Source organism: Corvus kubaryi, unplaced genomic scaffold, assembly GCF_017639235.1.
Source record: "Corvus kubaryi isolate FWS band 111438036 unplaced genomic scaffold, C.kubaryi_AGA036_p1.0 37322, whole genome shotgun sequence".
Taxonomy (NCBI): domain Eukaryota; kingdom Metazoa; phylum Chordata; class Aves; order Passeriformes; family Corvidae; genus Corvus; species Corvus kubaryi.
This window is the reverse complement of record NW_024581101.1, coordinates 2,611,904-2,625,585: the sequence shown is the minus strand read 5'-3', so window position 1 is coordinate 2,625,585 and position 13,682 is coordinate 2,611,904. Positions and strand designations below refer to the sequence as shown.

The window sequence follows — 13,682 nt, the reverse complement described above, 5'->3', positions numbered from 1 at the left end:
GGCCTCTCCCGGCTCCCAGGGAGAGCAATGGTGACGTGGGATTTTGCTATGACTGTTGCTCAGACTCCTCTGCATCTGGCTTAGGAGGTGGTTTTCCACTTTAGCGACTGTGTAGAAGCTCAGGTGTGGACAGAACTCTTTGTGTGCAGAGCAGACCTTTGGACCCCGCTGCCTTTCTCTTTCCAAAGCCTGTTCAGAATTTCAGGTGGAAGTTGGGCTTCCTCACACCTCTTGTGGATAATTCTGGGACTGTAAATTGAGTGAACAGACATAGAGTAAGTTCTGCATTCAGTAAGTTTTGGTGCTCTATGGTCTTCCTAGAGAAGGTGAAATCTAACTGTGTGCTGTCTCAGGTTTAGCTTGGGACTGCACCCAGTATCCAAGAGGAATATTAGCAGTGCCACTGTGAAGTCTGGTGTCAGACAAAGTGGTTTTGCCTATCACTTAGATTAACATCTAATTTTTTTCCTCTCATTCTGTGTGGCACAGAAAAGCCTTAAAACCTTTTTTTTAAATGTGTGTGTGAACATGTTGAAACATGTACTTTTCTTAGCATTTCAGAAATGAGAGAAATCAATTTTGAAGTGAGTTACGGAGTTAATGAGAAATTTCTTTTTTCTGTATAAACTCATCATAATTAAATTTCAAGGGTTTTTTTTCCTGTATGTTAAACTAATCAGCACTAACTAATGCTTTTAGTTTGCCTTCTTATCTGGTATTATTTAACTGTTTCTCATGGTTTACAGTAAGGACCAGGATTGTAAATGAATCTTTACAGTGAGACAGGTTGATGCCAGGTGGGATGAGCTGAGTTTCTCTCTGTGAATCCTCAGAGTGTTGAGAATGTTGAAGGAAGGCTTTTTCTACCCTCATTGCTTAGGGTTTGCTGTGTTTGGAATTTGGACTTTTGGCTGCATATGATTGTTTATTAACCTGAGCTCCTCGACTTCAGGGCTGGCTGGATGTCTGAATGCCATGTTCAGAACAGAGCCAGGGTTGTGAAGGACACAAAGCACTCCAACCTTCATTTTAATTATCTCAGGCACATAATGAACCCAAATTAAATTGGAGATGCCAGCAGTTGGAGGTAAGGGGTTTTTACCTACCCATTTCTGGTAGCTTTTTACAGACAGAAACCCAGAATTGTTTACAATCTCAGCTGGATGGTGCAGCTACTCTGGTCAGGCAGGTAATTGAACTGATGACAGTTTACAATCTGGAGAAGTCTGATTTGTTTGTTTGCCCAATATTCTGACAGAGTATTTCTCGTTCTGGTGTTTCAGCTTTGTTTTCCATCCTCAGTGTGGCTGTTTAGGTTCGGAGTGGCGTTTTTCAGAAAATATGCCAATACTGTGACCACTCAGTACGTTGTTATTGCTCCTGGGCTTTTGAGAGTGATAGAGATGGAGCAGCCCAGTGGCTACTGGGTGGTTTTTATCTAGGGAATGTCTACTCCCACTTCACTCGAGTTTTTAGGCAAGATCTGAAAGCTCTCTGTGAGATTTCTTTGTTCCTTTTTTTTAAAACTTAATCTTTAAGTGTCAGGTATCACAGGGCAGATGAGTAGTTTAAGACACGCTAATAAGAATTGTACCTCATGGAGCAAAACCACACAGAATGCAAGTTTATGTGCATTTGTGTTCCCTTTGTTTTTCCTGTTTATTTCCATGTTTTTGTGCAGCGTGTGGCTGCCTGTCTAGGTAATCACAGAATCACAGAATATCCTGAGTTGGAAGGGACACACAGGATCATCAGTCTGACTCCTGGCCCTGCACAGACACCCCAACAATCCCACCCTGTCCCTGGGAGCGGTGTCCAAACACTCCTGGAGCTCTGGCAGCCTCAGGGCCGTGTCCATTCCCTGGGGAGCCCTTCCAGTGTGCAACAAGTTCTGGGGGAAAAGAACCTTTCCTGATCTCCAGCCTGACCCTCCCCTGGCACAGCTCCAGCTGTTCCCTCGGGTCCTGTCCCTGTCACAGAGAGCAGAGCTTGGAGCTGCCCTTCAAGTGGCGCTGCAGCCCCCCATGACTCTCCCCTCAGTCCCCTCTTCTCCAGGCTGAATTCTCCAGGTGTACTCCACAGTGGTTTTACTTTGTCATTGGCTGCTGGTGGTCTCGAGACATGAGATGTGTTTGTAAAGGGGAGGGTCAGTGAATCACAGAATCCCAGACTGGTTTGGGTTGGGAGGGATCTTCAAGCCCATCCCATTCCACCCTCTGCTGTCGGCAGGGACACTTTCCACCAGATCAGGTTGCTCCAAGCCCCATCCAGCCTGGCCTTATGAAGGTCTGAAGTGTGTCCAACTTGCAGGCAATTAGTGCTCTGGTTTTAAATGAGCTGCAGCAGCTCGGTGTGGAGTCAGCTGCTGTACAGATGAGTCAAGCTGAATGACTCCGATTATCAGCACAGTCTCCAGTGACCTGCTGTTCCACATTATCTTTGTTTATTCCTGATAAAGGTGACTGGCTCTGCTCTGGTTTTAAGAACTTTCTGATGGGCTGAGTCTTCTGGCTTGGCCTGGTTTAGTCTTTGTGTTGCAAAACGTGTAATTCCAGGCAAAACAGAAAATCAGCTGTTGTTGGACAGTGGGGAATTTGCATCCATGAGCGGCTGTGCTGGTATGGAACAGCTTATGGGATTTGGCTCTGAGTTCCTGACTTGCCCATCTGCATTGATTTAAAACTAGCCCTGTGTCCGAGGTGCTGGTATTTATAGATCCTGCCAATCCCAGCATTAGCAGAGCAGAGATGTTACGGTTTTGTCACCTCAGGAAAATGTCATCTGATAGCATGGTCGTTCCAACCTGTTCTTTCTGGGGACCCCAGTGGGTAAAGGCTTTTTTAATTCCTGTCTATTTGCATATTGTTGCATCTTGTGCAGGTCCAGTGTCTTGAGCTTCCTTGTGCTGAGATTCCCTGTTTGAGGTCATGAGTAATTTCCTGCTTGCTCAGCTGCCTCAGCCTCTTGGCCTCCTCCACTACTTTTTGATACAGTTGTCAATTGATTCTTAATTGATGGTTACTTTGGCACATGAGGGAAGTGTTGGAAGACTACCTGGAGGATAGAAATCCACTGCTGAGGCCCAGCAGGGCCTGCCCACCGGGAATGGGGACGGAGCAGCCTCCGAAGGGCCGTGTCGCTGCCTCTTTCAGTCTGCAGCTCTTGCCTCAAATCTGTGCTTTGAAGAGATGTTCCACTGGGCTTCCCAAAAGAGGTTGTTCCCAGAGCTCCCTTGTTCCCATCTCTGGGAAGACAGACATCTTATTTTAAGTAGTAATCACAAAGAGTCTTTTTTGGGTTGTTTGTTCCCTGTTTATTGAAACCTTCCTTGGAGGAGGAGTTGTCAGCAGCTGTAGAATCACAGACTCCTGACTTGGAAGGGACCCACAAAGATCATCAAATCCAACTCCTGTCCCTGCACAGGCACCCCAAGAATCCCACCCTGTGCCTGAGAACATTGTCCAGGCAGGGATCAGAGTCACACCAGGGGATTTTGTTTCAGGGATCAAGAAGCTGCTTCTCCCAGCTCCAGGGAGGACTCTGTGCTCATGGTCTCTGAGGTGATGCTTCCAACCACGGGACCATGGACAGGTTCAGGGGTTGAATTTCTCCGAGCCCTGATGTGACTTCACTAATAGTTCTTTCCTTGTGCTTATCACTGGAACAGCTTATCTCAGCCTGGCTCAAGCAGTCAGGACTGGGAGAGTATTTTCAAAAGAGAATTTTTTAAAAAGAACGGATTCGCTTCACTTAATCCATCACTTTTTAGATCCGTTGTACCTGTGTGGTTACTGTGTCAGAGGACTCATCTGTGATACAATTGCATTCTTGTGCTCTCATATTTTAACTTTTATAGTTTTTTTTCACAATCTAAGGCAACAAAACATATTTTCTTTATGATTTATCCCAAGATGCAGCATTTGTTCTCACTTAGCATGTTTTCAGCTCTGCATTATTTTAACATGCGTGGTTTGGGCCTGTACTACTCATCTCTAATTTTTTTCCAGTTTTCTGATTATTTTCTAACATATTTTCTCATTATATTCTAAAGTACTTTCTAATTATCTTCTAAAATATTTTCTAATATATTTGAGGAGCTGATAATATCCTTGCTGCTGTTTCATTTTGCCATGTGGGATTTGGACGAGCACACACTAAGAGGTGTAGCTGCACTTATGCCTTTTTCCATCCTTCTTTTAAGGAAAATCTGATATGGGAGACTTTGTTCTTTTCAGCTGGATGTTTGCAGCTTCATGTTCTAGAAAAATAATTAAAATCCGTTTACAGCTCTCTCATACAGAGGTGAAAGGAAGGATTTTTGATTCAAGTTCTTTTGGGAACCTGAAAATAGAATTGCTTGTTTAGCTCTGGGCTGTGATTTAAGCATTTTTTCTAGAAGTTATTATGGAAAAAATCACCAGGAGAATTTGCTGCTCTTGCTGCCTGCCTATGGAGCTGTTTGTTAGTAACAGCAGTGATAATACTCAGATTAAGGGCTGCTTATTTGGGGCTGTTGTGGGTTGTGGAAACATGGAAATGTCAGGGAAAGAAGTGTGATCAGGGAATGCTGTCGGGCCCCACGTGTGTCAGTGTTTGCTCTTTGCTATTCCCTATAAAATTGTGTCTTCATCTTCGAGCAACCAAGTCCTTTTCCATTCTGGAGTCAGTCAGGACTGCTTGTGGAACAACTTGGGCTCTGTCTTTCCAGTGGGATATTTGCTGCCAGGCTTAATTCAGCACCTTCCTAGGCATGGAATGTGGTGAAACTCCCAAACCAGCTCCAGGGTGAAGAGGGGAGTGTTTGCTGTGCTATACTGGGAAAATGGTTTGGATTTTTTACATTTCCAGAAAGAATGGTGTGGTTTGGATTGTTTTGGTACTCTGGAAGTAAAATTCCAGAGCTTTTAGGTTGGTCTTTTTGATCTTTTAATCTTAAGCTTGATACATTGCTGTTTGTTGGCAGTTGGTGACTGAGGGGCTTGTTGCTGGTTATCAGAGATGGAAATAAGAATTTCATACTCAGATTTTACTTAATTGCAGATTCTCTCTCTAGAATTTCCCTTTCAGACCCTTTCAGAAATCTTACACCCTGCAGGGAGGCTGGTGCAGCATCATAAAATATTTTATAGCATGAACACATTTACAGTGTTTCAGGAATGAGTCAGAGGCAAATACCAAAGTTTGGATAATCCTTTTTCTCTCATTTCAACTTCTGTTACATCCCATCATTTACAGTGAAAGACAATTCATGCTCATACACTGAACTTCACTGCTTGTGTCACTGGGAAGGTGTCAATATAATTTTGGAACTCTGATTTTGGGGAAAAAAAGCTAAAATGACTGGAGAAACCTGTCAGTGCAGGAGAGCATTCCCAGGGTCATTCCTTGATGCTCGCTCACAGGATGAAAAGTCTTGGAATGGGAACATGTTAATGCACTCGTCAGGTTTCTCATTCCTGCACTGAAAAAATGATGATTTTGGATCTTCAGAATTACCATGATTGATGAGATGATTCTTTAACAAGCAGTGACTGAGGGATGAGTAGAGGGAGAAACCTGTCTCTTTTCCAAGGGTTTCATTCACATTGGAAGAGTTTTTAGTCAGATTTAGTTAACTGTTAAGCTGTATATTTAATTAGATATATTTCCCTTTTCTTTGGATTAAAATCTTAATTATGGGACAGTGTTGATCCTGCTCATGGTGCAGGTGGTGACATTATCCAGCCCTGCCTGGCTATGCTGGGTCCTGTAACTCCACTGCTGTTGCCCAACTGGAATGAAAAAATTCCCAACGCCATGTCCTAATAATCTGTTTGATGACGCAGTTGAGTGAACAATGTTTTGGCAGCGGGGCTGAGGGAATTACAAACCTTCTCCTCCTTCCTGATGCCTGGCACTCCCTCCGGTGTGCTGGGGCGGGAGCTGGGCACATCCCTGGGGTCTTGGTAGGCAGGAGGCTGTTGATCCATGAAAAGAGGTGGATGGAGCTGGGTGTCCTGTGTCAAAGGAGCTCTGATGGGCAGCTTTTCTTGCCAGTTTGTAAATATAGGAGTCAGGCAGTGCAGGACATTCTGGATAATGCAGCACAATTTATTTGTTGTTCGAACAGAGTGTCAGAAAAAACTGTTGTCACTCCATAGAAAACAGTCTCTGTCCAAAGGGAGAAATAAAGGCTGTTTTCCCAACATGACAAAATTGGACCTACACATGTGGGTCTTAAAGATACCTACTCCCAGGAGGTGGAAACTGGAGACTGAGTATTGATTTTAGGGTAATGTTTAGGGGTTTTAGGTAATTTTTAAGGTTTTTATTCTTTTGCACACATGCTTCATACAGTAATGTAAATGCAGGGCTGTTTCAGTTAAGCAAAAAATGGGAAGAGAATGAACTGAAAGGTAAAAAGGCTTAAAAAAAGCTGTTTGAGCAGAGCACTGCACTGGGAGCTCCAAGTTTCAGGGGATTTTTGTTTCTTACTAAGGGAAATCCTGAATTTACAATTAAGCTGTTCCAACCTGAAATTTCTGGTGTGGCTTTTGCAACACTCTACATCACTTTAAAATGCAGTATAATTAATTTTGAGGGGGTTTTCAGGGGGTTTAGGCTTGGTTGCAGTAACTTTACACTTGAATATGAAGCAAAGTACTACCAGTAGAAGGAAGAATAAACCAGTTTTCTAATGTCTGTGTTGTTTGTGTGTTTAGGTGGCTGTCAATGCACACATCCCTCCAGATTATCTTCTTAGGATCTGTGAGAGACTTGGACCCCTCTTAGACAAGGAAATCCCCCAGAGTGTGCTGGGGGTGCAGACTTTGCTGGGTGTTGGGCGCCAGTCTCTCCTGAGGGCAGCAAAAGGTAAGATTTTCTCAATTTACCTGGCTTGAATTCTATTTTAACGATTAACCCCCTTTTGTTTCCATTCCTTTTGGGATATCTGTGTGTTTGCATGAGCCCTGGTTTGTCTCCTGTGCTTCCCGGCTTTTTTCTTCCTAAAATGCAATTGTTGCTGGCCCTGTTGGATATGTTTTCTTGGGTTGGAAATGCCATTTTAAGCAATTCTTGCCTACAGTTGCCTGATCTTGTTACTTCCTCTGCCTCCTTCCCCAGTGTGTTGGTGTTGGTGTAAATGATGTGAATGGGATTAAGGGTTTGATCCAGTTGAAAAAGGCCATTTTTTCCATATCCATTTACACACACTTGTGTCTAAAATCACTGAGCTGGGCTGTTTTTCAGCCTGATTTCTTCCATTCTTTGTCTCCCTAGCTGTGCAGACACAGGATGGGGTGGTGGCATTTGGGGCAGCATTTAGGGAGTAGAAGAAGGCCAGGCTGATTCTTCATTGACAATTCCTGCTTGTCCTTGCGTCAAGTTAATTTGAAAGCCCCCAATCCTTTCATGAAGAGAGCACCAGTCCTATTCCCTTTGAAAAATTCTCTGCTTGAGAGACTGATCCTGAGAGCAGTTTTGTGTTAGAACGAAAGAGATCTGAGAGCCATCTGCTATTGAAGTGATTCCTGCTTCCCTCCTCACTCCATGCCCCTGCCACTTCCTCCCTGTAGGAGCCAGAACTTCCTTGATCCTGTGATGTGCTGATTCAGAGAGCTGAAATGTTGCAAAATTTGTTGTAGTGAGTTAAATGAGCTGGTGGAAAAGGATCACAGGGCTGGAGGTGACACAGGAGGAGGAGCATCATCCTGGGAGAGGAGGAGGGATGGCAGAGCAGGACCTTCCTGTTTTGGTGGCAGTTGAGCCCTTAATGCCCTGCATCCTGTGAAGTCACACTGTGATGCTGACGAGCATATCTGCTGATCCATTGGATATCTCCTGGAGGGATGTGCCGTTCCCAAACATGTTGCCCTACACACTTTTGGGGCTGAGTCTTGTTTTGCCTGTGCTTTGCTGTAATTAGGTGCAGAAATTCAGGTTTGCAGAGAAACATTCCTTCATTTCATACTCAGTTTGCAGCTTAGAAGCAAACAGCAGCAAAATGTAAAGAGAAAATAAACATTTTTCTGCAGGGGAACAGAAGGGTTTAGGTGGATGGATCTATTTTAGGAAGTGTGAGTGCTGTTTTTAATGAGTATCATTTAATACTCTGTGCAGCAGTTTGGGGTTCAATCAGAAGGTGCTCTCAGGAGTCTCTGAGTCACCTCAGCTTGTGCACTTTATGTTCAGAGATCTACATGGTGCTACACAGATCCACCAACTTGCGGCACTGTCCTTCTGTTTCAGTACTTACTCACCGTGGAAGCTCATTTCTCTCCCTCCAGATGGCCAGAAATGGAAGAAATCCAGGTCTAATTTCTGAGGCACTTTGAACAGTCTCAGAAAAATCACTATTGTTCTAGAGAGGAGCCTCTCCGAGGCCAGTTGGCAGCAGAGGGCTGGAGAGTCTTTAAAGAGAACAGTCTTGACTTTAAAACAATTTTTTTTTGGGGGGGGGGGCGGTGGGAGGGTGCAGAGGACAATCTGAAAGGAGGGCATGTTGCCACAAATTGCAGGAAAACAGATTTATTGGAAAAAACCCTCACTTCTCCTACTTTTTAGGCAGCAAAATGTGTATTCTCAAATGTGCAGTTCCTAAGCAGAGTTGTTGAGATTGCAGAAGGTAAACATGGCAAGGATTCAGTCCTGCCTCCATACAAAGTGCACCCACTTTTTAAATTCACTTCTTCTCTCCATGGATTTAGAGTCAATAATCACCCAAATTAGGCAAAAATAAGCTGAAACCATTTATGGTGACGCTGGCGAGGAACTGGAAATCAGAGTCACAATCTTTAAATGAGGAATGTCTGACAAACTATTTAACGAGACAAATCTCGTTCTGGGCTGCTGGGAGTGGTGCTTGATCCATTGGTTATTTAATGTATTGATTATTTTTTGTCCCTTGTCACTCTTGCTGGTGCAGACTTCAGACACACGCTATGGAAAGGATCTGCATTTGCAGCTCTGCACAGGGGCCGACCCCCCGAACTCCCGGTGAACTACGGGAAACCACCAAACGTGGGTGAGTTTGGAAGTCCATAAAATGGTTTTTTCTCCTATCTATATTTATTCCTGTCCCACAGAAAGTTCCTCTCACTGACTAAACCACTAGTATGAGTCTGCATTAGTATTTTCTTTAACATTTCATGATGAATTAGTCTAAAATAGGTCTCTGCCTGACAATAGGATAATTTTTGTGTTATTCAGGCTTGGATTTTCCACATTGTGTGTAGCCATGTTTTGCAAAGCTTTGCTTGGTTGTTTGGAGGGCAACAGGCTTGAGTATTTTTTTGTGATATGCCTCCATAATATGTACATGTGCTTGTAAGATTGGATGGGCATGGTCACAGGAGCATGGAATCCTGGAATCATCATGGTATCTTAGCCAGAACAGTATCTGGCTCCCAGGGAACTTTTTTGACTCAAGAATTCCTTTTAGTTGGATTATGACAGAAAACAGACTGCTTGCAACATCCCTCTCCAAAAAGGAAATAATCACCAAAGCAACATTTGTGTTCCTTCAGCCTCAGTTGTCCACACAATTAGATAAAGAACTTGTATAAAACTCAGATATATGTGGGCTCTCAGCTTACATCTCATCACAGAGCTGCTCTGTTTTATATAAACTCAAGTGTTTGCCTTGTATGGTTTGAACTTTCATTAACTGTTTTTATAGCAAAAAAATTGATTCTTGCAGGCATAAAAGTAAATCCTGGTTTGTTTCTTCTTTAGGGTATTTTATCTCTGTTTGTGCAAGTGGATACATTTGCCTGGTTTGTCAGGGAGTCCTTTCACGTATGGATCTTCCCTCCCTTTGCAGAAGAAGGGATGGTGCTGGCAGTTTTCTGTTTCTACCCTATCTGTGTATTTATTATTTTAGGCTGGTTCTGCAGTTACTTTGCTGTGAGCAGTTGTGCTGATGGATTACTAATAGTCTGCATTGTAGATTTATTGCACACAACTCCTCTGGTTGTATTTCTGCACGGATTCTTGGATCAATTCTTTCATCAGACTGGGTGTTTTTGGAATATGTGGTATTATTAATGAGGCATCCTGGCAGATGGGACTTCAGCATTTGTCATGCTTTCATGGCAAAGGGCTGTGCTGCTTGTTTGGTAACTCTTTAGTGACTTAAAGAACACGATAACTGTTTGGTTTGGGTGTTTTCCTAATTGGTTTATTTTTTTTAAGAAAGGCAAAGGTATTATACGGAAAAGGGTCTTTCACAGCCAGGAATTAATTTTTGTAAGTATTGATTCCTGGAAGAATGCAGTCCTTAGTGTAGCTACATAAACTACTACTAAGAGAGGAAAATGTGTATAAATATTAAAATAAGGATTCGACTTCAGACAGGAATTTGATTTTCCTTGTTAATCCTGAAGGGGAAGTCAGAAAATTCTGCGTCTGTTTGTGCAAAATGGGTGTTTTTTTCCTGGTGAGTGGTGCCAGCCAGAGATGCTGCAGTGTGTGTGTCTTGTTTTAAGTGCAAGATGAAGAAGTGTGCCCGACCTCTTTGGTGTTTTGGCATAACTGTGAATTCCCACACTGTGCTGGCTCAGGCAGATGGACTTTTCTGGAATTACTTGCTGAAGGAGTTGGGCTGAAGTAAAAGACACCCATTAATGTGTGTGATGATTGTGTAATTACCTGTGCAAAGTGGTAAATCGAGGTATAGAATGAGCAGCCAGGAGTATTCTCACATCGTTTCCCTTCCAGTGATAAGGATTTAAGCTTCCCACCATAAATGCTGTGAGAATGGGGTCAGTGATGGTCCAAATGGGATCAACTGGGAAGGCCCAGCTGGAAGAGTCAGGCACTGCAGCGGTTGCCTTTCCATGTGGTTGGGTTGGGATGGAACCTTGTGTCTGTACTCCAAAATGAAAGGTCCTGCACAGTGGAACTGGAGTGGGAAATTCGTGTTGCCTTTTCCCTGCGTGTTTGTGCAGAGCTGGGAATCTTGTGGGGCGGGGGGAATCTCTGGGAAAGTGCTGAGCTGTGCAAGTCATTCCCAGGGATGTGGTGTTTGTGTGCTGGGGCTGTGGTGATCTGCTGGAGGGGGACAGGGAGGGAAAATGCTGGCTGGGCTTCCTGCTGCCGACAGGACAGCACAGAGGAGGAGAGTCTGGTTGAGCCTTTCTGGGCAGCTTTTGCTGTAGTGGAACTTCTGGAGTTTGCTTGTGCTCTTCCAGACAGAAAGTGGAAAGACTGGTCATGCAGTACCTCAGCACTGGGAGTGATTCCCCTTTGATAAACCTGCCTTTGATGCTACTTCGATTTTGTCAGGGCTTTTTTTTTTTGCAGGCAACTCAAAGCAGGTCAGAAAGAAGGTTGTTTTCAGTCTTTAAGAACTGCTCTAACCTGAGGATGGAAATATTTCTGTGGGCAGCTGTTGTCAGTGAAAACAACACAAAATTTGGAAGCAGAGAGTTTTCAGCACAGTCTCAGTGAACAAGCATTTCATCTGGGTGGAAATTCACAGTCAAGGTGATCCAGCTACCTTGGGCCTGCCAAAGAGCAGCGCCGGGATGAGGTCAGGAATCGATGAGGGTTTGTGCTGGAAATGAGTTCCATGAGGTCAGCAGCTCCCAGAGCTGGAACACGCTGCGCTTTTGCTGCTTCTCCTGCGCCCAGACTCTTTGTGGCCACACAGCCATTCTCAGAGAAGGTGTTTTCCATGTGGAAGCCAACTGTGTTTGCTTCCTGGCATTCCTATGAATCCTGACTTGTGTCTCTCCCATGAGTGGTGCCTGATCCCTGCTTGGATTTGTGATGAGGGCAAAATCTGGGTCCTTGGTACAAAGTTACAGTGCTTCTTGCAGAGGGTAGAACAGTCTGATAAGAGCTCATCACCCCTGAGAAACTGATTTTAACGCAAACATTTGCACCAGTTTCCCGTTTTCTAGTTTTCCTTGCAAAAAGTGGAGAGAAACAAGGGTTTTTAGGGAGAGCAGGAATTCAAGCTGGTGCTGCCCAGTGACTTTGCCTCACTGAAATGCTTTAATTCCTTCTGAAGTTGTGATTAAACTTTGAAGTTGAGGCTGTCTGATGATTGTTTTTTAAATCTGGCTTTCACTGGTGGGTTGTTGTTGCAGGGTTTGAAGTTTATCCTTCCTAGGTGAGCTTTCTTGCAAGGGTTTTTACATTTGTGCTGTCACCTGCAGTAGAATGGGGGGTAAATTGTTATTTAGGAATTGCTGTTGTCAGCCTATGTGACTTGCATTAAGGACTGCAATTTTCCTCAAGGTGTGGTCTTCCAGGACCAAGGGCTGTGGGAAAGAAAGAGAAAAACGCCTGTATTTTACAGGTTGGTAGTTGGAGGAGCTGAGATGGCCCTTCAGTGTTGGGACAAAATTAACTTTTCTTATCAAGAAGGCTGGATCTCCTCCCTTTTTATGGGAAATAACTGTCTTGAAAGTTTTTCCTGGCAGGGAATAGTGAGGGGGTGGACTTGGCAGCTCTTACACCCAGTGTGGCATGAAATACATCAGTTAATGAGATAGGTTAGTAAAATTTTTTAGGGTTACTAAGTTGCTATTTCTCCATGTGGGAATTGTTAGGTTTTAATGCTTTGGGGCCTTAGGAGGACAATAACTTCATTGTGCTGTAGAAAGGAAACTTCACAGGGATTTTTGTCATGTGGGGGTAATTCCCTATTTAGATATTGTGTATTAATCTTCCTAAAAATACAGGAATGGAGAATATTTGGTTTGTTCCTTTGAAGCAGTGATAGGTTTTTTTTTCCAAAGATGCTGTTGCCTTGATAAAGTTGTTGCTCCTCATGGCTCAACAATAGTTCTGGATGTCTCTGATGGAAGCATTTCATAAACAGGGCTTTTTATTTTGTAATTATCCATGGGAGATGGAGGAGTTTTGTCCTCATTGTGCAAATAGGGAAATAAACACAGAAAAAAAAAAAAACCAAATGACTTTCATATCCGCTGAAGCTGAACTGATCGCAAGGCTGGGAATCGACCGGAAAAGTGGGGTGCCAAAACTGTGGGATTTAGGTGCCTTTTGGTGCTTCCTTCATGGGATTTACAGCAAACAGCAGTGGTAAATGTTCAGAAGGTTTGCAGGGGGACACAGAAAATACTGTGATTATTAGGAATATTTTGACATGAGAGTGTATCTTTTTGATTCACACAGTTGTTTGTGTGGTTAAAAAAATATTCAAAGCCATTTGAAATTGCTTACAGGCAGATACACTGTTATTATGTATTTAAATATATAAATATAGATGTATTGAAATGCTTGAAGCCTTGAAAGGCACAGCAGAATCACCATGTTGCTGAATGACTCCATGTCTCTGTTGGCACACAGGGTGGGGGAAAGGGAGGTGTAATATTTTTAAGAATTCAGCTTTTAAGCTGTCATACTTGAAGAGTAAATAAAATAATGTGTAGGCAAAGCTGAGGTACCTTTGTAGAGCATTTATCACTACAGGATCTCTGCATTACAGGTAGGAAAAAGAGTTTAAAATTTCAGTTTTACTTTGCTTGGGGAGACAGTTTTGTTTAACAGCCCTCTATAAGATCAGGTATCAATTGAATAGTAGGTAGGTAGTAAATTAATTTGCTTTAGTGTGTTTTGCTTTTTAGTATTGCTGAATATGTGTTTTTACTTGCAAAGCAAATATTGACTGAAGGTGAGGTTATGCTGGAGCCTGATGGCTTTTGCAAGGATCTTCTATGCAGCTTTTT

General features: G+C 43.3%; 1 protein-coding gene across 1 annotated transcript in view; it reads left to right on the top strand.

Annotated features, from left to right (window-relative positions):
* Positions 1–256: 256 nt before the first annotated feature.
* Positions 257–13,682, top strand: part of BRWD3 (bromodomain and WD repeat domain containing 3) — a 47,984-nt gene continuing 34,558 nt past the window's right edge. Inside the window, exons 1-3 of the mRNA XM_042029245.1 lie at positions 257–275; positions 6,702–6,852; positions 8,906–9,004. The gene's annotated coding sequence lies outside the window, so the exon portion shown is untranslated. The remainder of the gene's footprint in view (positions 276–6,701; positions 6,853–8,905; positions 9,005–13,682) is intronic.